This window comes from Plectropomus leopardus, chromosome 4 (genome assembly GCF_008729295.1).
Source record: "Plectropomus leopardus isolate mb chromosome 4, YSFRI_Pleo_2.0, whole genome shotgun sequence".
Classification (NCBI taxonomy): domain Eukaryota; kingdom Metazoa; phylum Chordata; class Actinopteri; order Perciformes; family Serranidae; genus Plectropomus; species Plectropomus leopardus.
The window spans coordinates 395,744-420,357 of record NC_056466.1 but is presented as its reverse complement, the minus strand read 5'-3'; the positions used below and the strand labels follow the sequence as shown (position 1 = coordinate 420,357).

General features: G+C 41.5%; 4 non-coding genes across 4 annotated transcripts; all 4 read right to left on the bottom strand.

Moving 5' to 3' along the window:
* Positions 1-10,472: 10,472 nt before the first annotated feature.
* On the bottom strand, positions 10,473-10,544 carry trnap-cgg. The gene has a single exon. It is a non-coding gene; the product is annotated as a tRNA-Pro (tRNA).
* A 4,012-nt stretch (positions 10,545-14,556) lies between these two features.
* trnap-ugg lies at positions 14,557-14,628 on the bottom strand. The gene has a single exon. It is a non-coding gene; the product is annotated as a tRNA-Pro (tRNA).
* Positions 14,629-15,496: 868 nt separating this feature from the next.
* Positions 15,497-15,568, bottom strand: trnap-ugg. Its single transcript has one exon. It is a non-coding gene; the product is annotated as a tRNA-Pro (tRNA).
* Positions 15,569-16,036: 468 nt separating this feature from the next.
* trnap-agg lies at positions 16,037-16,108 on the bottom strand. The gene has a single exon. It is a non-coding gene; the product is annotated as a tRNA-Pro (tRNA).
* Positions 16,109-24,614: the final 8,506 nt, after the last annotated feature.

Here is a 24,614-nt window from a genome sequence, read left to right as displayed (position 1 = left end):
ACTGTGTAGGTTTAAAGACGCTTCTCTACTTCCACAGTATCTTAAGGGATTAGCTGAAGGGCCATAGGGCCCAGTCGGGCTTACCCCGAATAAGTAAAATGCTGTCACCACCCAGTGGGTCCATGGCCCGCAGTGTCAGAATCAGGGCTGGGCAACCAGGCAGCATGAAGGAGAGGGTGCCCTGGGTGTGCTGACCCCTGGCATCATCGATTCCTCCTGAAGGGCTTTTTCCTGTGCATCCTGGGAGAGGATCTGATCATGGAATCCAAGTGGTCCATGTTCAGTACCTCCATTGTGAAAGCGGCTGCCTAAAGGTGTGGTCCGAAGGTCACCGGTGCCTGTCTTTGCAAGCAGCCTCGCATACCAAAACAAATACTTTGTTTTAGGTACTGCGGGTAGACACCAGTGGGGTGCAGGAAGCTGTCAGGCGTCAGACAGCAACCTACACACCTGCTGGTGGAAACCCAACAGAGAGGTGTTTTCCTAGACTGCACTGGTTGGCCTGAAGGCCATCCCGGGGGAGGATGTGAACATGGAATCCAAGTGGTCCATGGTCAGTACCTCCGTTGTGGAGGCAGTTGCTAAAAGCTGTGGTCCGAAGGTTGCTGGTGCCTGTCTTTGCAAGCAGCCTCGCATACCAAAACAAATACTTTGTTTTAGGTACTGCGGGTAGACACCAGTGGGGTGCGGGAAGCTGTCAGGCATCAGACAGCAACCTACACACCTGCTGGTGGAAACCCAACAGAGAGGTGTTTTCCTAGACTGCACCGGTTGGCCTGAAGGGCTGCAGCTGAGGCAGTCGCCAAAGCAAAACCTCGGGTGTTTGGGAAGGCCATGAAGGAGGAAAGTGTTGCTGGGGAGAGGGACGTCTGAAGTGCTCTGCTCCGCCTGTTGTCCCTGTGACCCGGCCTTGAATAAAAGGCAGTAAATGGCACGGGTTACCCTCTAGAGCAGAGTCTCTACACTTCTACTAGCTTTTGTTTCATTTGATCTGGATCTGATAAGACCGTGATGACTCAGCCACTCAGTATTATGAGTACCTCCCCCAGTTTGGGGACACCAGGTCTCCCCCCCGGAGCCAGACCGGGAGGGGGGTGGAGCGTGTAGGTGAGAGTCTCTAGGGCGGGACTTTGGCCATAGGGCCCCAGTCCGGCTTACCCCAAATAAGTAACATGCTGTCACCACCCAGTGGGCCAGTGGCCCGCGGGGTCGAAATCAAGGCTGGGCATCTGAGCAGCATGAAAGGAAGGGGTGCCTGGGCGTGCTGACCCCTGGCATCATCAGGTCCTCCTGAAGGGCTTTTTCCAATGCATCCCGGGGGAGGATGTGAACATGGGAATCCAAGTGGTCCATGTTCAGTACCTCCATTGTGAAAGCGGCTGCTAAAAGCTGTGGTCCGAAGGTCGCCCGGTGCCTGTCTTTGCAAGCAACCTCGCATACCAAAACAAATACTTTGTTTTAGGTACTGCGGGTAGACACCAGGGGGGTGCGGGAAGCTGTCAGGCGTCAGACAGCAACCTACACACCTGCTGGTGGAAACCCAACAGAGAGGTGTTTTCCTAGACTGCACCGGTTGGCCTGAAGGGCTGCAGCTGAGGCAGTCGCCAAAGCAGAAACCCGGGTGTTTGGGAAGGCCATGAAGGAGGAAAATGTTGCTGGGGAGAGGGACGTCTGGAGTGCTCTGCTCCGCCTGTTGTCCCCGTGACCCCCTGTGACCAGGCCTTGAATAAAAGGCAGTAAATGGCCCGGGTTACCCTCTAGAGGAGAGTCTCTAGACTTCTACTAGCTTTTGTTTCATTTGATCTGGATCTGATAATACCGTGATGACTCAGCCAGTTAGTATAGAGAGTACCTCCCCCAGTTCGGGGACATCGGGTCTCCCCCCCGGAGCCAGACCGGGAGGGGGGTGGAGCTTGTAGGTGAGCGTCTCTAGGGCGGGACTTTGGCCATAGGGCCCAGTCCGGCTTACCCCAAATAAGTAACATGCTGTCACCAACCAGTGGGCCAGTGGCCCACGGGGTCGAAATCAAGGCTGGGCATCTGAGCAGCATGAAAGGAAGGGTGCCCTGGGCGTGCTGACTCCTGGCATCATCAGGTCCTCCTGAAGGGCTTTTTCCAGTGCATCCCGGGGGAGGATGTGAACATGGAATCCAAGTGGTCCATGGTCAGTACCTCCATTGTGAAAACGGCTGCTTAAAGCTGTGGTCCGAAGGTCACCGGTGCCTGTCTTTGCAAGCAGCCTCGCATACCAAAACAAATACTTTGTTTTAGGTACTGCGGGTAGACACCAGTGGGGTGCGGGAAGCTGTCAGGCGTCAGACAACAACCTACACACCTGCTGGTGGAAACCCAACAGAGAGGTGTTTTCCTAGACTGCACTGGTTGGCCTGAAGGGCTGCAGCTGAGGCAGTCGCCAAAGCAAAACCTCGGGTGTTTGGGAAGGCCATGAAGGAGGAAAGTGTTGCTTGGGAGAGGGACGTCTGGAGTGCTCTGCTCCGCCTGTTGTTCCGTGACCAGCCTCAAATAAAAGGCAGTAAATGGCACGGGTTACTCTCTAGAGCAGAGTCTCTAGACTTCTACTAGCTTTTGTTTCGTTTGATCTGGATCTGATAAGACCGTGATGCCTCAGCCAGTTAGTATTGAGAGTACCTCCCCCAGTTCGGGGACATCTGGTCCCCCCCCCCCCGGAGCCAGACTGGGAGGGGGGTGGAGCGTGTAGGTGAGCGTCTCTAGGGCGGGACTTTGGCCATAGGGCCCAGTCCGGCTTACCCCAAATAAGTAACATGCTGTCACCACCCAGTGGGCCAGTGGCCCGCGGGGTCGAAATCAAGGCTGGGCATCTGAGCAGCATGAAAGGAAGGGTGCCCTGGGCGTGCTGACTCCTGGCATCATCAGGTCCTCCTGAAGGGCTTTTTCCAGTGCATCCCGGGGGAGGATGTGAACATGGAATCCAAGTGGTCCATGGTCAGTACCTCCATTGTGAAAGCGGCTGCTAAAAGCTGTAGTCCGAAGGTCACCGGTGCCTGTCTTTGCAAGCAGCCTCGCATACCAAAACAAATACTTTGTTTTAGGTACTGCGGGTAGACACCAGTGGGGTGCGGGAAGCTGTCAGGCGTCAGACAGCAACCTACACACCTGCTGGTGGAAACCCAACAGAGAGGTGTTTTCCTAGACTGCACTGGTTGGCCTGAAGGGCTGCAGCTGAGGCAGTCGCCAAAGCAGAAACCCGGGTGTTTGGGAGGCCATGAAGGAGGAAAATGTTGCTGGGGAGAGGGACGCCTGGAGTGCTCTGCTCCGCCTGTTGTCCCTGTGACCAGGCCTTGAATAAAAGGCAGTAAATGGCACAGATTACCCTCTAGAGGAGAGTCTCTAGACTTCTACTAGCTTTTGTTTCATTTGATCTGGATCTGATAAGACCGTGATGACTCAGCCAGTTAGTATTGAGAGTACCTCCCCCAATTCGGGGACATCGGGCCCCCCCCCCCGGAGCCAGACCGGGAGGGGGGTGGAGCTTGTAGGTGAGAGTCTCTAGGGTGGGACTTGATGACTCAGCCAGTTAGTGTTGAGAGTACCCCCTGGGACACAACATGTTTGCATATTTACGACATCTGTTGCATGCCTGTCCGTCCTGGAAGAGGGATCCCTCATCATCCTCTGCCGCTCTTCCTGAGGTTTCTTCCTTTTTCTTTCCCCGTTAAAGGGGTTCTTTTTGGGAGTTTTTCCTTAGGTGATGTGAGGGTCTAAGGGCAGAGGGATGTCGTATGCTGTGAAGCCCTCTGAGGCAAACCATGTTTTGTCTTAATGGGCTTTAAAAAATAAAATTGATTTGATTGCCCAGTAGGGACCGCAAACGCTCTCTATTTAGAGTGTCAGAGAGTGTTCGGCTGCGTTCAAAACTTTCAAATACTCTCCTTTCCACTTTTCCTTCTTCTCCACAGAAAACATCCCCAGGTCAAGGAAAGATGTGAGGGAGACTTCATCAGCACGTCAGAAAAGACGACTCCACCTCTCCTCGGCTCTGTGATGATGCGATGGCTGGAGTTATTGATGAGGGTCTGCTGTCATCAAACTACAGTGTTCAGATGATGGACGACAAAAGCACATCCTCACAGTACTGGCTTTTATGCAGAAGGTTGTTTGTTTTTTTTCTCAGCCAGCAAAGCACAGACCCTCTTGAAATTGCTAGAACAATTAGCGCCGAGCACCCCCTATTAAAATTGAAGGAATTATTTATTTATTTATTTTTTTAATTTAAAAAATATTATTTGGTTTTCTCATAAGTGTTTGGTATCGATCAGCAGAGGAGAGCGTCATGGTTTCAAATATTGAAGATTTGAAGGTTTGTAGTGAACTTTATCAACACTTTAAGAAGTTAGAGCTAGATAGTTAAAACGGTAAAAGTGATAGAAGGATGGAGTGTATTTTTCTGGCTTTGACGGTCAAGCACCACACCCCTTTTTTCAAAGAGTTATAACCCCAGTGAAGTCGAAGGGGTTTTTTGACTTTGGGCTTTTGCGCCCAAAGTTTTGGGGTTGATGCTCTTAAATGATCGGGACACATAGGAAGTGTTAGACCTCGGTCAGGATCTCCCATTAATGCCATTCTGGGTTATTCTCTGATCAGGCCTCTTCTTTATCTTTTCCTTTTTTTCCTTTTCCAGTGTTTTATGGGATAGGTTTCCTCTCTGCTGTTGAACTATGCTTGACATTGACTTTTCTTTAACCTTTTCATCTGCTTGATCATCGTGCACTATTTCAGTGCACCTGATCGAGTCCAGATGTCACACCTAATTCAGTTCCTCACTGGTTTTTATCCCCTCATTTTTATTGTTGCTCCATTTATTAGTTTGTTGTTCATTTAGTCATTTTATTCATTTTGTCTTTGCTGTATTCACTGTTTCATCATTTATCCATACTGATTCTTAAACTCACTCATTTGTAGTTTTGAGTAGTTTTGCTGTGTAGTGAGTAGTTTAATAACACTTTCCTTTATAAAGACACTTGATCTGGTGATGTGTGTGGGTATAATATCAGGTCCATGTACACCTGGAAAAAAGAACTCTTTAGCAAACTTCAAATTATGAGACCAGAGTAATTTCTAAGGTAAAATGGGCTATCAGCCTTTCTATTTTAATGGGTGGTGCTCCGAGGTTTTTAAAATTTTCAATGTAAACTTTCTGTTCCTGATAGCCGAAGTTGAGTCCCATTACTCCACTTCATCTTCATAGCAATTCATGTTTCTGAGTCATTATTTCACATAATGAGTTATAGTTACATATTTTGGTTTTGATTAAATAATTAGATTAATTAATTGCTAATTATTAATAAATCCCCTATTTAAGCCGCTACATTCTCTTCTGAATTAATAAAAAAAAAAAAAACAAAAGCATATACTATAAAGCAAGTTAAAGAAAGAGCCAATAATAATAGAGTAGATAACAGAATAGAATAGAATAATAGAAATGGCGGAAAACATTTAAACAATGACAACAACTGTTGGTAAAAAATGATATATTTGATTAATTTGTTGGGTAGCTCTAATTTATTCAATATTCTGTTAGCCGCAGCCAGAACACTGACACGGATAACGTTATTTTATAACACGAGTCGCTGACTCAACGTCATAAATGCATAAAACGTAGCGGGAAAAAGTCAGTGTTTGGTCGGTCAGAGGACTTTTTGGTCCTGAATTTTCCTTTCAGAAACAAAAGTGGAAAAAAAAAACCAACAAAATATAAAAACAACAAAGAGTTATTTAATTTTCATTTCAAAATCCACAAAAATGAAAAATGAAAAAACTAAATTCAGAGTCAGAAATGGAATATATTTTTATTATTTATTATTTTATTAATTTATTTGTTTGTTTGTTTTTACCCGGGACAACTTGTGTTTCAGATGATTTATTCTTTTTTCTTTGTTTTTCTTGCCATCTTTGTTTTCTTGGAATTTTAATCTATATTTTTTGATTGGAGAAAAATAAAATAAATGCCATTTAAATCTATTTCTGACCCTGAAAACTTTTTTTTTCATATTTTATGATCGGATTTTGAAATGAAAATCAAATAACTAATTGCTTTTTGTTTTATTCGTTTCTGTTTCTGACCAAAAAATATACTGACTTTGGTCAGTGGTAAGAAACTTTTTTTATTATTTCACGTATTAAATATCAATTTTTGATCACATATGAGGTGTAATATTGTTAACTGCTGTTTGTGTAAAGTGACTTAAACTAGCTAGAAATGTTATTATTTTAGCAAAAAACCCTGACAACAAGTCAGGTGAAGCTGTTTATAAGCTATATTTCAGTGGTTTAAAATACATTTCTTTAAATCACGGCTCACTTTTTCTGTTTTCTTTGCTCTTCATTGTCATAAATAAACTGGAAACAGCTATCAAGTTTTTTTTTAAATATTAAAATGCAACCTGTTTTCTTTGTAGTTTTACCACCTCAAAGCTCATGAACACGACCGAGTCAGAAGAACAACTTCCCAACTCGCAAACGACGACCTTCAGACGTCACATGAACGCAGCATAAAACCAGCGGTGAGTAAGAAGAAGTTTAAATAATATGTGTAAATAGTTAAGATAAACTCTACCATCAGTGAGACTGATTTATACAGTGTAAAAGTGCTCTAGCTGATAACTAGCAAAAGTATTTGACAGTGCACAAAACTTAACAATATATAAAAATGCATGTTGCTGCTAATCATTGACATATCCCAGGCTGTGATCAAATCAAATCAAAATGAAATCTACTGCAGAATATTGAAAATAATATTTTTTTTAATCCAAAAAAGAAAGTTGCACCATGTCAAAAAACCTGACATTTAAAGGGTACATTTCTGAAAATTAATGAGATTTTAATATTTATGATTATGCCCGATGTTGGTAAAAACTATTAACTCAATGAAAGTAGAAAATCAGAATTAGTGTATAATATTTTTATAGCCTGATTTTGAAAAGCACAGAGTGGTATGAGTGTGAGTATATGACGAACACAAAAAATAATGATGAATAAAAATCAGTGTTGCTGCTGATCTTTGACATATCCCAGACTGTACTATACTGAAAATCATTCTTACTTTTTTGTGATTTGTTTTTTATCCAAAAACAAAGTGGCATCATGACAAAAAACAAAAACAAATGAATATTTGATTTTCATAATTAGGACTGATGTTGGTGAAAATAAACTCAATAAAAGTAGAAAATTGTATTAAATGATAATATTTTTTAAATCTTGACTTCAAAAAGTACATTTTGAGCAATTTGTGTGTGTGTGTGTGTGAGTGATATTAAAGCGGGCTGTAAGGGGTTAATATTTTTCCGTGTGTCAGAGTGGAGTCTCAGGTTAAACCTGTTGGATTCACGTGAGTTCGCGTTCGGTCGTTCGGCTCACGCGGAGCTAATGGGGATTAAACCGGCAGCTTTTCAGCGGCGGCGTCACCGTTGGCGTGTTTCGCCGTCGCTCTGCTGTCGGACCGCCTCCATGTGCCTGACTGCCCGCCTCCATTCAGCCCTCTTTTGAGTGACCGTAATGCCGCCGCGAAAAGGCAGATCATGATCTGCAGAACAAAGGCTGACGGATAGAGCCGAGAGCTCGTTCACGCCGCCGGCAGTCGCCGCCCTCAGAGGCTCGCTGCCAGCTGCAGCGGCACTTTTCAGCCCTCAGCTCTTCTTCTGAAGTGTTGAAGCGCGTTCCCCCTTCCTCCGCCCAAAGAAAACAGTCACTAAAGTCTCATTTGTTGCCATTTAGCGGCGGCGGGCGTGGCGTTGGATGGAGCCCTTGTGTGTGGCTAAAAGGATTATGGGAGCTTAATTGAGTGTGCTAATTGATGGGACAGTGAATGTGTCTGAAAGGAGCTGAGGGGCAGATGTGGTGTGAAACCCCTGGCTCTTTCTAAAGAATACAAATCAGCAGCGGAGCCGTCTATTCTCCGCGCTCTGCGACACTCAATTATCCCTTTCACACGGCGAGCAGGGGGCCGGCCCAACAGATGGTTTCCACGCCGGGCGCCGAGAGGAGGCAGCTTTTCTTTAAGCAGCGATGGGCTTTTTATTGGCTATTCATGGCACGCAGGGTCTCAGCGGGAACAATGGACGACTGCAGCCGTGAATCGGAAAGAGCCAGCGGAGGTTTGGGTTCGGTGCCGATGAGGCGTCCGTTACGCTTGAAACTGAGGAGAAAGGAGAAACTGTGGAGGGCGTGTTCACCTGGGGAGGAGGCGGGGAGGAGGTGCACCGTCTGTCGATGTCCACGTCAAGTCAGCAACAATGACATCGTTCATCTCAAACTCGTTGCAACCCGGCGATAAAACCCGTCCTGTGAGAGCGGAGAAACACCTGACGATCCAAAAATGTTTTCACGTCTCGTGGAACTTTTTTTTTTTTGTCTTTCACATTTTTGTTAATTTTACAACATTCAAAAATAAATCAATCTACAGTCAGAATAAATAATTCACAATCATAAAAAATAAAAAAAATAAAATTAAAATTAAATCAAACCAAAAAAACCCAAACAAGTATAAATATATATATAAAAATCCAACTTGACAGGCAGCCACACAGAGCTCGCCCCCGCACCGCGATCCCTCCTCCACATACATGAACACACAAACATACACCTCATGGAAATTGTACTAATCGTGAAAATATTTTTACAATATTAATTAGGTACAACTTTAACCCTTTCAAACTTGAGCAAATTTTCTTGATTTCTCTCTTCTTTCAGATGTGAGGGCAACAAGCAATTCGACAAGAAATGGCTCAAAAAATTAGTAAAAGGTAACAAGAAAAATATCTAAAAATAGGAGAATAAAAAGAAGAAATTGTCCTTGTTTTTGAAAGAAATCAAACCAATGCAGAAGTTTAAATGCCAGAAAAAGGTGTCTAAATGCAGCACGAAGAAAGATGCAACAAACTACACTTCCCATAATTCCCCCCTGCAGCCCTGTAAGCCAACATTTGCAAGTTACAAGAAATGTTCTAAAATCTGAGAAACGTCCTAAAATATTTAAAACACCCTAAAAAACGTTCTTTACTTGTGCGGCATTCAGATGCTTTTTACAAGTATTCAAATGTTTTAACCTCAAGTGAAATAGTGTGATTTCTTTTAAAAAAAAGGAAAATAAAATGTGACAAGGGAGCTAACTTTATTTATTCATTTTATTCAAATTCTCTGAGTTTTGGGAACTTGCTGTTTATGATGTTGAATGTTACAGTTTGGATTAACATTTGTTATTGTCTATTGTTTGTGTTTTATTTCAAAATGGTGTGGATAAGTACTCTTAAAATTAACAAGTATCATACAAGAAGCTCCTTTCAAACACACACACACACACACACACACACACACTCTCACACACACACACACAAACACACACACACACACACACACACACACACACACACACACACTGAAGAGTCTTTTCTAACTTTTATAACGGCAGGGACACAAAGAGAAGTTGGAGGTTGATGGACGGCTCGGGGGGAGGTTGGGGTTGAATGGGTTGTATATTAGCTCATGAATATAAGGCCCTGTATTACTGCGGGCCCCCCTCCTGTGTGAGGGCCCCCACCCTGCCCGGTATTGTTGGTCGGGGGGGATTGTGAAGCGAGCCGACAGATTTAATGCCACCTGTCAGAGAGCCAAGAAAACAGGATTCAGCCGGCGTGAAGGAACGTTTAGAGATCTGTGTTCTGGTTATACGACGCTAATTGACTTCAGGGACCTTAAGGGTCCTCGGGGGCCTCGGGGGGACAGAGAGAAACGGCAGAGCGGATGAACCTGCAGCAGGTGAAATCAGGCAGTTTGCAGTGAAACATCCAGAATCTTCAAAGAGGATCCTGTTAAACTGATCCAGTTAGTTTAGTACTTTTCCAGGATTTCAGGATGTTTCTTGGATTTTAACACATTCTAGGATTTCAGAACATATCTAGTTTTTTGTAGGACTTTAGGGTGTTTAGGGGGTTTCTTGGATTTTAGGACATCCTTTTATTTTGGGACATCAGTGTCTCAGTTGTCCTCTGTCGGGAGTGTGGGGGATCCTCCTCTGACTCTTTTTTTGATCAACAAGCTCTATTTTGATGCTGTTTTATGTCTCTGACACCTTATGGAGACTAAAAGGTCAAAAACGATTCACAGAGTCCATCACTTTATTTTTGCTGTGAATTAGAAAATGTTTGGGGGGGCCACCAGGGGCCTTATCAGGGGCCAGATTTGTCCCAGGGGCTGTAAATTGAGTATCGCTGCCTGGTGATTTAAATCTGTGCTGCATCTCTAAAACTGGAGATTGAACAATGATGATGAAGTTTTCTCGATATAGTATTTATTAACAAGAGCTCCTCTAACTTGAGTATGAGGGATCAGTTACTGATCCTCTGTCGGCTCATGCGTTGATAAGAAGCCTTGGTTGAGTCCTCTGGAGTCTCAGACTGTGACACTTTCAACAGTGACTGAGTTCAAATCAGAAACAAGGGCTCGTCCGGGAGTTGAACCCGGGACCTCTCGCACCCGAAGCGAGAATCATACCACTAGACCAACGAGCCACAGGAGTGTTTTCCTCCGTCTCTAAAGAAGAATGTGGTCAAACAGTGTTGAAGTGGAGAAACAGCTCTGCAGATGAAAAGCAGTCAGCGCGGCTGCAGCACGAATACCGTCTTTGCTCTGTGCAGCCGTGGCTCAGAGTTAGAGTGGATCGTCTCATTATTGCTGGTTTGATGGCTGCATCCTCTCGTCCGCGTGTTGTCAAAGTCCTCTTGGGCGAGATATTGAACCTCAAATCGATCCCAATGGTTGTGTATGAATGTTTAATCTGAGTAGCAGGTGGCACCTTGTATAGCAGCCGTGGTTACCAGGTTTATTTATTCCTTCGATTCTGTGTGTGTGTATATATATATATATATATATATATATATATATATATATATTTATATATATATGTATATGTATGTCTGTATATATATATATGTATGTATTTGTTAATTAATTAATTAATTAATTCCCATATTTATTTATATGCATTTATTTCTGTATTTAATTATTATTATTATTATTATTCATGAGTCAAGATTCAGTCATTTGAAGTGGGATTCAGACGATGTATCTTATAGTTATATAAAAGATACAATATATTGACGAGTTGATTAAATGAACCAGTAATATTTTTTTAACAGCCACATTGATGGAGGAAGATGAAAGACCATGACTTGCGTGTCGAGGGCTCATGTTGGGTCATATTGTGGGACCTCTCGTACCCAAAGCGAGAATCATGCCACTGGACCAACAAGCAGAGACAAAAATATTTCACACATGATAAAATCTGATGCTTTATTTTGTGCAGAGAACCTTTTAATTAACCTAAATCTAAATATATAAGGGGTAATTATCTACCGAAAAAGATCATCACACAGTCCAGTTAGTGACACAAACCCAACAAAATAAACTGAACACAGCATTTCCAAAAAAGTGCTTTAAACTGAAGCACAGTCGAGGTGGGGTTCCCAAAATTGTCTCTAATTAATCTCAAGGGACTCCCGGGGGCCCCTGTGGGAATTTTGGGGGGCCCCAGAATAACCAGTATGGGTTAAATGCCTCTCCCTGGAGGTTTGGTCACATCTCTGTCAGGCTGGATTCATTTTGGGGATAGGTTTACATAATGATGCATACAAAAACATGCTCATGTTTGATGAGATGATGCAGCAGAAGTCATGAGACGATGAGGCAAAAATCTTGTCTCGAATGAGAGTGTCTAAAATAATGTTACAAAAGGCTCGACACAGACGTACACAAACTGAGCCTTGGGAAAAGACTGTAACACGTCTTATTAAAGCTCTATAATTGTTTTTATGGATTGCTTCTTGTAGCCATAATTGTTCACGACTCTATAAACGAGACAGAAACGGTCCAGATGGTTCATTAGAGCGCCGAAACCTCATTTGAGCGTCTTGCTCGCGTCGCAGCACAACGCGTAAAACAAGGAGAGAATCTGTTAAAGACACTTAGCTGAGAAAAGTATTGAAATCAAAAACAGATGCAGCTGAGACAGAGACAGAGAGAGTTTCTCAGAGGTCGACACTGTTGTGTTTCCCAGAAGTCACAAAACGCACTGGACTGTGATGTGGAAAGAAAGTGGTTTGTGGCTTTAGTTAGCCATTAAAGCCTCCTGCAGACTGTGAGATTTTAGCAGTCTTATAAGTTTAGTGCAGCTACATTGTGCGACATGGATCTGAATAAACTTGAGTACAACATCAAGTTGGTGACATCACCTACTGAACCGCGGGCGACAACCTGCGTCCATTGACATCAATGCGCAAGGACAAAATGTTGTAGGCGTGTGTCATCCGTCTACGCTGCTGTAGCGGTAATACAAAAATGTAAACAAACATGAATGGAGCCTTCGGGATAGAGTGGTAAAAAGATGAGGTATTTCAATCAGGACCACTTCGTGAAGAAAAACAAGTCTTAGCAGCTTTTATTTTTAGCTTTATTCGCAGTCATAAATATTTGTTGATATTTGGCAGAATGGCTCTGTTGTGGGGTCCCCCTGCCCCTCCACGTGCTTTTGTAGAAAGCGTTAAGCAGGAACAGCACACGTTCCTGACATTCCTGTGCATACGAGGAAAGCCTGAGGCAGGGAGAGCAGCAGCAAAAAAAAAAAAAAAAATGATAACAAAGACATTGATTAAGTCAGAACAGTCCACATGCTGTTCGTTTGTTTTCCGTGGCCTGCCTGAACTAACCCTGTACTCAATTTTTTCTAGGCCAACCCGGAAGTTAGCATTGTACTGGTTCCCTCGTCGAAAAACTTCTGGGATGTTTTAATGGGCTCTTCAATTATCATCAAAAATAAGCTCTGTGACGAACACGAGTTTATGATCCTTACAGGTTTTGTTCAGCATGATAATCTTCACAGATGAACGCAACTTTTGTGTGTTTTGAAGCGTAAATGAAATCGACAGAAGCAAAAAGCTGTTAAGCTATAAACCAACTACATTGTGGTTGCATCACTTAAACATTACCACAGCGAATTGTTTAACTTCGTTCAATTTGATTTAGTGCTTAAGACATTATTGATTATTGATTGAATTTTTTTTTTTTTTTTTATCCTTTATTTTACCAGGTGAGTCAATTGAGAACCAATTCTCATTTACAATGACGACCTAGCCAAGAGGCAGGATAAAGCAAAGAAAAACAAACAAGACACATTCATACAAATCAATACAAAAACAAAAGAATACAATAAGGGTCGTAAAGATAAAATTGGCTAAAAGCATGTATGACAGTTAGCAACTGCTGCCTTCACCAAACTTTTAAAAGATGAAAGTTGGATGAAGGAAGTGAGTTTTAGCGTCTGTTGCAATTGGTTCCAATCATGGGTTGCAGAAAACTGAAATGAACAACGGCCAATAACGGTGCGAACTTTGAGGATGAGGAGGTTGATGAATTTGCTGGAGCGAAGGGAACGGCTAATGTTATGGGTGATGAGTAGTGAACGAAGACATGATGGAGTTTTGCCTATAAGGGTTTCATATATGAACAGAAACAAGTGTGTTTGTCTGCGAGAGTGAAGAGAGGGCCAGTTAATCTGGGTACAACATCAAGTTTGATGTATGCCGACGATACAATGATACTCCTACTGAGTCACAGGCAACGACCTATGTCAATACCTGTCAATACGCAAGAAAAAAACATTGTCAGCGTGTGTCACTCATCTATGCCGCTGAAGTGGTGAGAGAAAAATATAAATGATCTAATAGAGCCCTCGCTATAGCAGCATTTATGCGTGTTGAAGAAGAGGAGGAGGAAAATGTGGAGGTGGTTGTGGCTGGAGAAAAGAGGCCAACTTGGCGCACCAAAAGGTCAAAGTATTTATCAGCATCTACCAGCATTTAGCAGTGTGCTGCCGATCAGCGCATCTCTTCATGCTGCATTTCTATTGGTTGGTTTGAAGACGTAGGTCGTAACAGTAGTCACACAGTGAGATGGTCATACCAAATTTCTGACGCTGTCAGAATTTTATCCCAGGCTGTCTTTGATTGCTCAACTGTGACAACAGCTGAACCTTTCTCACTGTGCAACGCAGGACCACGTAGAGCCACGACTACATACAATATGTTGCCAACCAGTATAACACCAACCGTTGCTTTCACAATGGTCATCTTTGGTCTACGACAAGAACACATGGTTTATACTGATTATTGGTTTTCGTGAGGCGAGAGGATGTGAGGAAAATTAGGAGAATCAAAAACCCTATTCCAGTGATTTTCTATTTCATCACTGTAACATCAACCCCTTTCGCCTCAAACTACTCCATACTCCATGGAATTGGACGGGAATGTTTTTTTTGGTGCAACTTGTTAGACATCAGCACAACCCATCGAAAACCATCTTGCAATTGTCATGGTAAGTTATGACACAGAAAAACACTCCTTGTAGCATGTAGACTTACCACTGTTCATGACAAGGACTCAGCATGTTTCCTACCTCTAGGGAAGAAGGTAGTTATACTGGTTAGGATGTAGAAAGACTTTCCTCACAGTAGGCCAGCTTGAAAGAAATGGGCTTGTCCAGGAGTTGAACCTGGGACCTCTCGCACCCAAAGCGAGAATCATACCACTAGACCAACAAGCCTCAAAAACCTTTTCACTGTCTCAAAGTAAGAATCTGGTCAAACAGTGTTGCACTGAAAAAGGCCTTCGAGCTGTGACGCACAGGTGAGAGATGTAAGGAAAAATGAGAGAATTGTACCCCTAGTCCAATGAGACACTCCCATTTTCTATATTATCACTAACATCAACCTCTTGCTCCTCAAACTCCATTAAGTGTTTCGTGATGTCGTCACCTTTTGTTGTTAGAGACAGTTGTTAGTTTTAGCAGTCAAATCACAGTATCTTGCTATGACTGCCAAGCTTGTGAAGATAATCCATAGAGGCAGACGGGTAACGTTTTTTAGGTCCAACTCGTTATTAGACATCTGTGCAACCCACTGAACTACCATCCTGCAATGTCCTGGGAAGTTGGACCAGTTGTGACAGAGAAGTACTTCCTCAAAGTACACCAACTTTAAACAAGTTGGGCATGTCCAGGAGTTGAATCCAGGATCTCTCACACTCAAAGCAAGAATTGTACCACTAGACCAACAAGCCATAAAAAAATACCCCATTTTTAGTTAAACAGTATTAACTTGAAAACTGGCTTTGCAAATGAAGAGCAGTCACTGTGGCTGCAACACAAATGCTGTTTTTGCTCTGAGCAGCTGTGGCTCAGAGGTGAAGTGGATTGTCTGCTCATTGGAACATGAACAGACAAATTGCTCCACCTGATGAGCAGGTTGCACTTTGCACATAGTCTGCAACCAGTGTATGAATGTCTGTCCATTAACCATGACAAAGACAGACAGCAGTAGTGCAACAGTCTGGAGTCTGGACATATGTGTCAGCAGCAGTGAAGACATAAGCACTTTCCTCAAGTTAATGAATTAAGGCAGCTTGATAGAGCTGGGCTCGTCCGGGAGTTGAACCCGGGACCTCTCGCACCCAAAGCGAGAATCATACCACTAGACCAACGAGCCACAAGAACCTGCAATCCCATCTCAAAACAAGAGTCTGGTCATACAGTGTTGAACTGGAGAAGGCCTTGGAGGGGGAACGGTTATTGGGTCACAGGAGGTGAGAGGATGTGAGGAAAAATGAGAGAATTGTTCCCCTAGTACAATAAGACGCTCTCATTTTCTATTCATTACTGTAACATTTACCCCTCGCGCCTCAAACCCCATAAAACTCACACTCACTCAAACGATGTCCTCACTTTTTGTTGTTAGAGCTGATGGTTTTAATCAGCAGTCAAATCACAGACTCTTGCCATGACTGCCAAGCTTAAGAAGATACTACCTGGAGGCTGAGAGAGACGCTTTTTTAGGTCCAACTCATTACAAGACATCAGCACAACTCACAGAGCTGCCATCTTGCAATTTTCTTGATAGGTTGGATGAGATATGACAAGAAGTACATACATCAGTGTAGACCAACATTAAACTGCTGGGCTTGTCCGGGAGTTGAACCCGGGACCTCTCGCACCCTAAGCGAGAATCATTCCACTAGACCAACAAGCCACAAGAAACACTTTCCCATCTAAAAGAAAATCTAGTTTACAGAGTGGCCTTGAAAACTAGCTCTGCAAATGAAAAGCAGTCAGTGTGGCTGTAACACAAGTCCTGTTTTTGCTGTGAGCAGCTGTGGCTCAGAGGTAAAGTGGGTCATCTGCTTATTGGGACATGAGCAGTTCATCTGCTTGCTCCTGTCGCCCACATGTTGTTGAAGTATCCTTGGGCAAGATACTGAACCCTAGAAGGTCCTAAAACCCTAGAAATGTCATGAAAATCAAAGAAACATCCTCAAATCCTAGAAAATTTGTAAAATCCTCAAAATGTCCTAAAATCCAAGAAACATCCTAAAATCCCAAAAAGTACCAGAAATGTCCTAAATCCTGGAAATGTGTGTTGCTGCTGCGACTGGCCTCCTGTCATACTGTAAAGGCGTCCCCCAAACAGAGCAGGTTTAGTGCCCCCGCTGTAAACCCTGTTAGACTCATCGAGTCCAGCAGATAGCAGGGACAGAGGACGCTCTAGCAGCGACGACTTGGCTCAGATATTCACACGAAGGGTTTTCTCCTCGGCGTCCTCCAGCTCTGCGAGAGAGCGCTCAGCCTGACGGGTGACGGTGGGAATGAACCTCCTGAACTTTGGCTGCGTCGGTGCCTCGCTGTAACCACCCAGAGACCACAGTCATGTTATTGTGGGAATCTGACTGCAGCAGAGCGTCAACGAGGAGGAGACGCAATCTTTTGTTTCCTTCTTATCAGCATCAACACTTTGTTTGCCAGCACCTAAAGCGTGCACGCTCTACGGCGCTGTGTGCCGAGAGCAGACTGGGTGTGCCATTATTACACGGAACTCAGTGTTCTGTTTTGGCAACGCCGAGTGTTAGAGACATAAGTGGACATTTGCAGAGTCACGGGAAGCCCCTTGTCTCCCTGCAGTTGTCATAAATTCAGGCCTTTATGTGCATCTGGAGAGTCGAGGCTCCGAGTGAAACTCTGCGGCTGATAAAGTCTCCCACACAGTCGGCCTCCATTTCATCCTGCAGCTGACAGGAACGGCTGTAAACTGACGTGCACGGAAACAGTTACACGTAAACACAGAGAAGTCACGGCATCACCTGTCAGCACCATGTTTTTCACAATTCAGACAAATAATTTGGACATTTTTTTTAAAAGGCGGGAAAAAAGTAAAACTCAAGGGAAAAAAATATTTATAATTTTCTTAGTTATATATTTGAAATCAGGTTACAGATGTAGCTGAACTTTCACCAGGTCATTTAATTTGGTTTTGTTTTGTTTGTTTTTTTTCCAAAATATGAAAAAAAGCAATAAGCAACTTTGTAAGAAATAGTCCATAAATAGCAGGAAATTATTAATTAAATTCTCATATTATTTATTATATTTCATTAGAAAATTATTTTTTAAATGGTAGGGAAAAAAAGAAAGAATTCCAGGGAATATTTATGAAATTATTTAGTTAGTTACATATTTGAAATTAGGTTACAGATACAACTGTATCTTAGTTTGAACTTTAGTTTGTTTTGTTGGGGTGTTTTTTGCTGAATTTTATAATTAATTGTAATTTTGTAATTTCTGTGTACTTTGTACTGATGCATTTCTAATTTTGGGGTCATTTCTTTAGAAACCAGAGGCAGGATAAACCCTAAAAATAAAAAGACAAAGCTAAATAAATTAATGAGCAAGTAAAGAAATGAATAAATAAAAGGCTCTAAATAGCAGTCAGTCAGTCAGTCAGTCATTTTCCGTAACCGCTTGTCCTCGTAAGGGTCGCGGGGGGGCTGGAGCCAATCCCAGCTGTCATAGGGCGGAAGGCGGGGTACACCCTGGACAGGTCGCCAGACCATCGCAGGGCCTCTAAATAGCAGATAAACAGTAAATGAAATGATAACAACACAAATGATAATAGATCAAAAATGTTAATAATAAAATAATATACCATACAGTAAAACAGACTGAAAGGTATAAATGAAGAGTCAGTGAATAAATAAATAGGTAAAGTTCTGTTCTGGCTCGTAGGTCCTGAGTCATACTCTCTTAAGGTCATTTTCTTGTCTCCTCTTTTTTTACTTTTCTTTTTTGATTTTTTTCTCCAGGTTATTTTCTTGTAAGGTTTTACTAATTTCTTGCAAAATTTTGGGCCATTTCTTGATAAGTTGCCTCCCCAAATTGCCTTCATGTTATGCTTTTGAAAGAAATCACGCCAGTTTGCTGAACTTTCAGAGCGTAAATGTTATTAAATACACCTGTACTATTTCTGCTATGACGCGTCTAATGTCTGCAGCGAAATACTGTCTCCACGGCAGCACCGTGCGGCACAGAGGCAGTTATTACTCCCATAACGGAGTAAAAATATGCTTAAATCAGAGGAATCATCTGCTTGATTTCAGCATGTTTGCGCTCATTAAACAATCGGGTTAAAGCGATCAGGTCGCAGGCCTGTGGGCTGACCACAGCGCCTTCATAATTAACATCAGAGCGTCACCTTTGACCTCCAGAAATCAATCGTGCTGCTCACGGCGGCCGCGCTGGGAGCGTCGTCTGTGGTCCGCAGCTCGACTCCTTGTTAACGGCAACTGACAGCAGCTGATTGATTCTCTCCGCAGACGCATCGAAGCAAAACATCGACGGGCAAATGATCCTCTGCATCTGTTTTTTTCTCTGTTTGACTCGTCATTCTTTCTTTTTTGTAGTTCTTTTTGTTCGTTTATTTAGTATTTTAGTATTTATTTCTGTTTTCTCATGAAGGTTTTTCTCTTTCAGGATGGATGGAGAGCTGAGGGTGAGTGACATCTGGATTATTTTAGTACAGACACCCATTAATTCTTGTATGTGTTGAAAGAAAAATCCTAAAATCCTGAGAAATGTTCTAAAATTGTAGAAAAATCCTGAAATCATAGAAACATCCTAAAATTAGAGCAATGTCCTGAAATCCTACAAACATCCTAAAAATCATAGAAAAGAAAAAAATCCAAAAAAAAAAACAAAATAAAAGAAATTTTCAATGAAAAGCATCCGCAATATTTTTGAGAGAAAAACAGGCCAAACATTTTAAAGAAAGCAAAAAAAAATTATTTTTTTTTAAAAACAACAATCAAGAACATTTTTAAAGAAAAAAAATCACCAAAATATTTTGAAGAAAAAAACCAATTTTTTTTAAAGCAAACAAATTGCCAAAAAAAAAAGAAAATTTTATTTAAAATTTAATTTTTTGAAGAAAAAAATTAACGATAAAAAGTTTTCAAAGAAAAAAACAAACCGTTTTTTGTCACAAAAAAGGGAAAAAATCTCAACATTTTGAGCAAAATAAACTGTTTTTTTTGTTGTTGTTTTTTTTTTTAAAAAAAATGAAAAAACTTTGGGGTTTTTTTTTTCTTTTTTAGCGTGCCCTTCAGTGTGTTTGGAGGTGTGAAGGAACAAACAGTGACTGAAAGCTTTAAATCTACATTTCGCTGTGCTGGAAAACTGAAATCACGTGTCTGATGCTGATTGTTTTGAATTCGGTTCAGACGTCTAGCTTCGTATAGCTCGAAGCTGCTAACGCGTCTGCAGATTCCTGCTGCGTCGCGCGGAGGAAACTTTCCATCGTTTTGCCGTCAGGTGTCCGCGGCGATCAAACGCTTTTTAAAAGCAGCCGAGCTTTGTAGTTACACCTGCAGCTCTTTGAAGCCACCAACCAGTACGCTCTTCATGGATCGCCCCAGGGCATCATGGGAGCTCTGTAAACCTCAGCTGCACAGTTTTATGAGTTTTTGCTCTGAAACGACACAAAGATCGACGCAGGGCGAGACAGCCGGGACGAGTTACAGCTGAGGGCTTCAGCTCGGATAAAACTCACCTGAGGCTCGTTATTTAATATTAAATATGTAGAAGTTCATTTTTTCACAGCTCGTCTTCCTGTCGCTTCTCTCTCAGTGCTGCTTTGTTCGAGGGCCACGTTTTAAAAAATGATATGTTTCTAAGTTTTTAGGACATTTTTTTTTTTTTCACTTTTTAAGGATTGCAGGACGTTTTGAAAACTGTAGGACTTTTTTGAATTTCAAGACATTTCTGGGATTTTAAGACGTCTCTAAGTATTCTGGATGACTTTAGTGACTTTAGGACATCGCTAAGATTTTATTTATTTATTTATTTAACCTTTTGAGAACAATGCTATGATTTTTTTCCTCTTTTTTCTTTTTTTTTTTTTTTTTACTTTTTAGGGATTTTAGGATGTTTCTAGGATTTCAGAACATCGCTAAGATTTGTTTTTTTAAGTTTTATGGACATTGTTAGCACTTAAGGACGTTTGCGGATATTGAGGACATTTCTCAGATTTTCAGACATTTCTAGTATTTTTGGGACGTTTCTGTGACTTTAGGACATCAGTGTCTCAGCTGTGTCCTCTGTCGGGGGTGTGGGGGATCCTCCTCTGGCTCTATTTTGATGCCGTTTTATGTCTCTGACACCTTATGGAGACTAAAAGGACAAAAACTATTCACAGAGTCAATCACTTTATTTTCACTGTAGATTATAAAATGTCTGGGGGCCCCCGGGGCCCTGGTGGGTCCAGTATTTTGCCTGCGGGCCGTGAGTTGAGTATCTCTGGTGTCGATGGTTTTTCCAGCGAGCGCAGAAGACAAAGACTGTTGACTGTGTTTTGGGATAAGAGACTGACAACAATAGCGGGTCTTTGGGCAGAGGGGGCGTCCGCTCCCAGAATCCTCCTGGGTAAACTCCGGTCTAAACGGGTCACCGGAGTCGTCTTCCTGTCCGGTGACGTGACGCTCCCGGAGGATCTGTGACCTTTTCAGAATTCATCTTTATGCTGCAAAGACTGAACGTGAAGGTCTGAAAAGAGGACGTTTTTCCAGAGCACGGAGGACTTATTCCACCGTCCTCGAAGTGTGGACTGTTGTTGTTGTTTTGGACTCACAGATAAACAAACTGTTTCTAGTTTTGTGACTCAAATTTAACGATTATCGAGTGATTTTTGAGAGAGTTTTCGGAGGCAACACACCAGTTACAAGACACGGCCCAAAAATTAGTCAAGAAATTGTAAAAATGTTGCAGAAAATGACCTTACCTACATTTATTTTTGCTGGACATTTATATTTCCCCCCATTTTTTGATTATTTTCTAATAATCCCTCCTTTTTTAAAGATACAGTTTTTAGGTCAAAGTTGCTTTTTTCTCCGTGTTTTCAAAAGAAAATTTCAAAACAATTTGCTCAAGTTTTAAAGGGTTAACCGTTTGAAACTTGAAAAATTGGTTTGATTTATTTTTTAAAAAACATGGAGAGAGGGCAACAAGCAGCTTCACAAGAAATGTGAAAAATTAGCAAAAATGTGTTTAAATAAGGAAAAATACAAGAAATGGCCTAAATATAAGCCAAAAAAAGACAGTAAAACACAAAAACACACAAGAAAATCGCCCTAAAAGTACTGAACAAAATTATATTATTTAACTACATATATTTCTGTAACATAATTTTAAACATAAAATTCAGAAAAACTATAAAATAAAAACAAATAATAATAATAAAAATAATTTTTAGGTACTTTTTTTGTCACACATGGCCTTTTTCTCTCCATGTTTTTGAAAAAAATCAAACCGATTTGCTTCGTTTTCAGAGAGACATCGAGCTTTTTTTAAAAGGTGAAGAAAAGTGACGTCGATCCAGATTTCAAACCTGATCAGACAGAGCTCACACACACACACACACACACACAGTATGCAGGGTATGATGCTTTTTTCTCATTGACTTTTATGTTTTTCTGAAACGGTCGTGAGACGGGACTCGGGTGTCGTGCAGCTCAGTCGACACATCGCTGATCATGTCAGCTTTTATTTTGAGGAGGGAAAATGTGAAACCACAACATTGCAGCACAGAGTTTTTTTTCCACGACAACAGCAAACAGAGCGCTGACGGCGGGCCGGCCTGGCAGCGTGACGGGCAGAGAATAGAGCCGTTATTGTCTGAAGACACTTTGCATTATTCATCAGGCCGAAAACGCCCCGTTCCTCTGAGACTCGCACTCTGTTTCTGCTTTAGCTTTGACTTTTTTATTTTATTGTGCCAGCTGGACACTTTGGTCAAAAACAAGACTTTCAGACAACGACTCATTTGACTTCACTTTAAATGTGAACCGTGTCAGATTTAGCGCCATCTGTTGGTGCAGATTGCTCCCGGTCAGAATTCCTTCAGAGTTCGGGTTTTTAACGGGGAGCTGAATTATTCTCAGAGGTCTCGTCCTCTCCAAAACAAACAGAGCAGTCACAAGACTTTTAAGGATTCAACCTTTGAACTCTGAGCAAATGGGTTTGATTCTGTTCAGAAACACGGGAAAAAAGGCAGTGAACAATAACCTTTTTTTTTAATCACCTAAAATTTTAAAGGAAAAAAAAAATCAAAAAAGTTTAAAGAAAGAAAAAACAAAATGTTTTAAATACATCTAAAATGTTTAAAGAAAAAAATCCAAACTTTTTTTTTAAAATTGTATTGTAATTGTATTTTTAAAATCTTTTGGTATTTAATATTTTTAAATACCAGAAGATTTTAAAAATCACCCAAAATTTGAAAGGAAAAAAAATCAACATTTTTAAAGGGAAAAAATAATAATAATTTATATATGAAAAATAAAAGTAAAAACAATTTAGAAAAAAAATCCAAACAGTTTGAAAGAAAAAATCACCAAAATGTTTGAAAAATCACCCAAAATGTTAAAGGAAAAAACATTTAAGGAGGACAGTAATTGTTCAATAAAAATAACTTTTAGGTCATTTTCTTTTCACCCTTTGCTAATTTCTTGTCATTTGTGGGACATTTCTTGCCTTTCATGTTTTTTATAAGAAATCAAAAAAAATGTATTTAAGTTTAAAGAATTAAACGAGCAGCGGAACAAAAAAAAAGTGATCAAGACGAGAACTTGAGCAAAGAAAATAAATAACTTCTGTCTCGTGAGACAAAGGTGTCTTCACACTTCTGTGCGCTACGATGCAGAGCGTGATTTATGTGGTTGGTTTTGGAGATGCCGTGTGCAGGAATGTCGTTTACGAGTTTGGGAATGTTTGCGGATTGTGGTTCTGCTATCGGTTCTCAGATTGTCGTTTTTCTTGCGTCCGCGGTGGCGTGCGTGCCTCGCTGCTCCGGCCGCCACCGATGAGGCTCGTAAAATATCTGCCACAGAAGATTATTTTCACACAGCGAGTGAATCATCGCACATAAACTTCTCTCCGGAGGATTTGCCCAAAGTGGGAAAACCAAACCCAGAGAATATTTGGGTTTGTAATGTGGCCGCCTGGTGATGTAAAACGTGGTCACACTGAAGCAGGAAACAGCTGTGTGTGTCCCATTATTCACATCACATTATGCACAGTATACACTTACACGTTTCTATAACATTATAACAAGAAATGACCAGAAAGCACCAAACATGAAAGAAAAAAAACAACCAAAAACCATTAAAAAAGGCCAAAAGATTTTATAATTCATGCAACATTTTAAAGGGTAAAAAAATGTACAAAACTGTATTTTAAAAAAATCAAAAAAACTAAAAAAAAAATTTAAAAATAAATGGTTTTTAAAAATCTCCAAAAATTTTTTTTAAAAAAGGAAAAAACAACAACATTTTGGAGAAAAAAATATTAAAATGTGTAAAACATTAAAAGAGAAATAAAAAGCATTACCAGAATTTCAAAGAAATTTAAAAAAAAAAAAAAGTCACACACATTTTTTAAAGAAAAAAAAATTTAAAAAGAAAAATTAGCAACACGTTTTTAAAATCATCCAAAATTTTAAAGGACAAAAAATGCCAAAAAAAAAAAAAAAAAAAGAAAAATCTCCAGAGTTTTTAAAACATAAAAAACATCTACAAAAAGTTTTGAAATCATACCCAGCAGTATTTGGGTTTGTAACGTGGCCGGCGTGTTTTTCGGGACCGGAGCTGAGCAGTTTTCGGTTCTCGCTGCAGTTTCGGTAAAACGTGCTCACACTGGAGCAGGAAACAGCTGCGTGTGCTCCTCCAGTTTTTCGGGTGTTGGCGAAGCAGCTCGTTTTGTTCTGCAACATAATTCATTTGACTCCGAACATTTGCATCACTCGATGATGAGGGTGACCTTTGACCTTTTGGATCTAAAACATCAGAACTTCATGATTTTATTCTTTTTGCGTGAAAATTTTGTCAAAATTAACGCAGGAATTTTTCAGTTATGGCCAAAAGTACGTTTGTGTGGTCACTGTGACCTTTGACCCTTGACCCCTACATTTTAATCAGAATTTACAACCTGCCGAAAAACCTCCGAGCGAGTTTCAAACTCCGATCCGTCGGATCTGCGTCGCTCCCGCCGCCGTTAGAAACGTTTCACTCTCACCAGAAAAAAAACTATTTTTCTGTTTTCCACAGAGCCGAGCGAGCCGAGCGTCTGCAGCCAGCTCGACTAATTACACCCAGATGTTTGGCCTCTGCACACACACACACACACACACACACACACACGCACACACGCTCACACACACACAC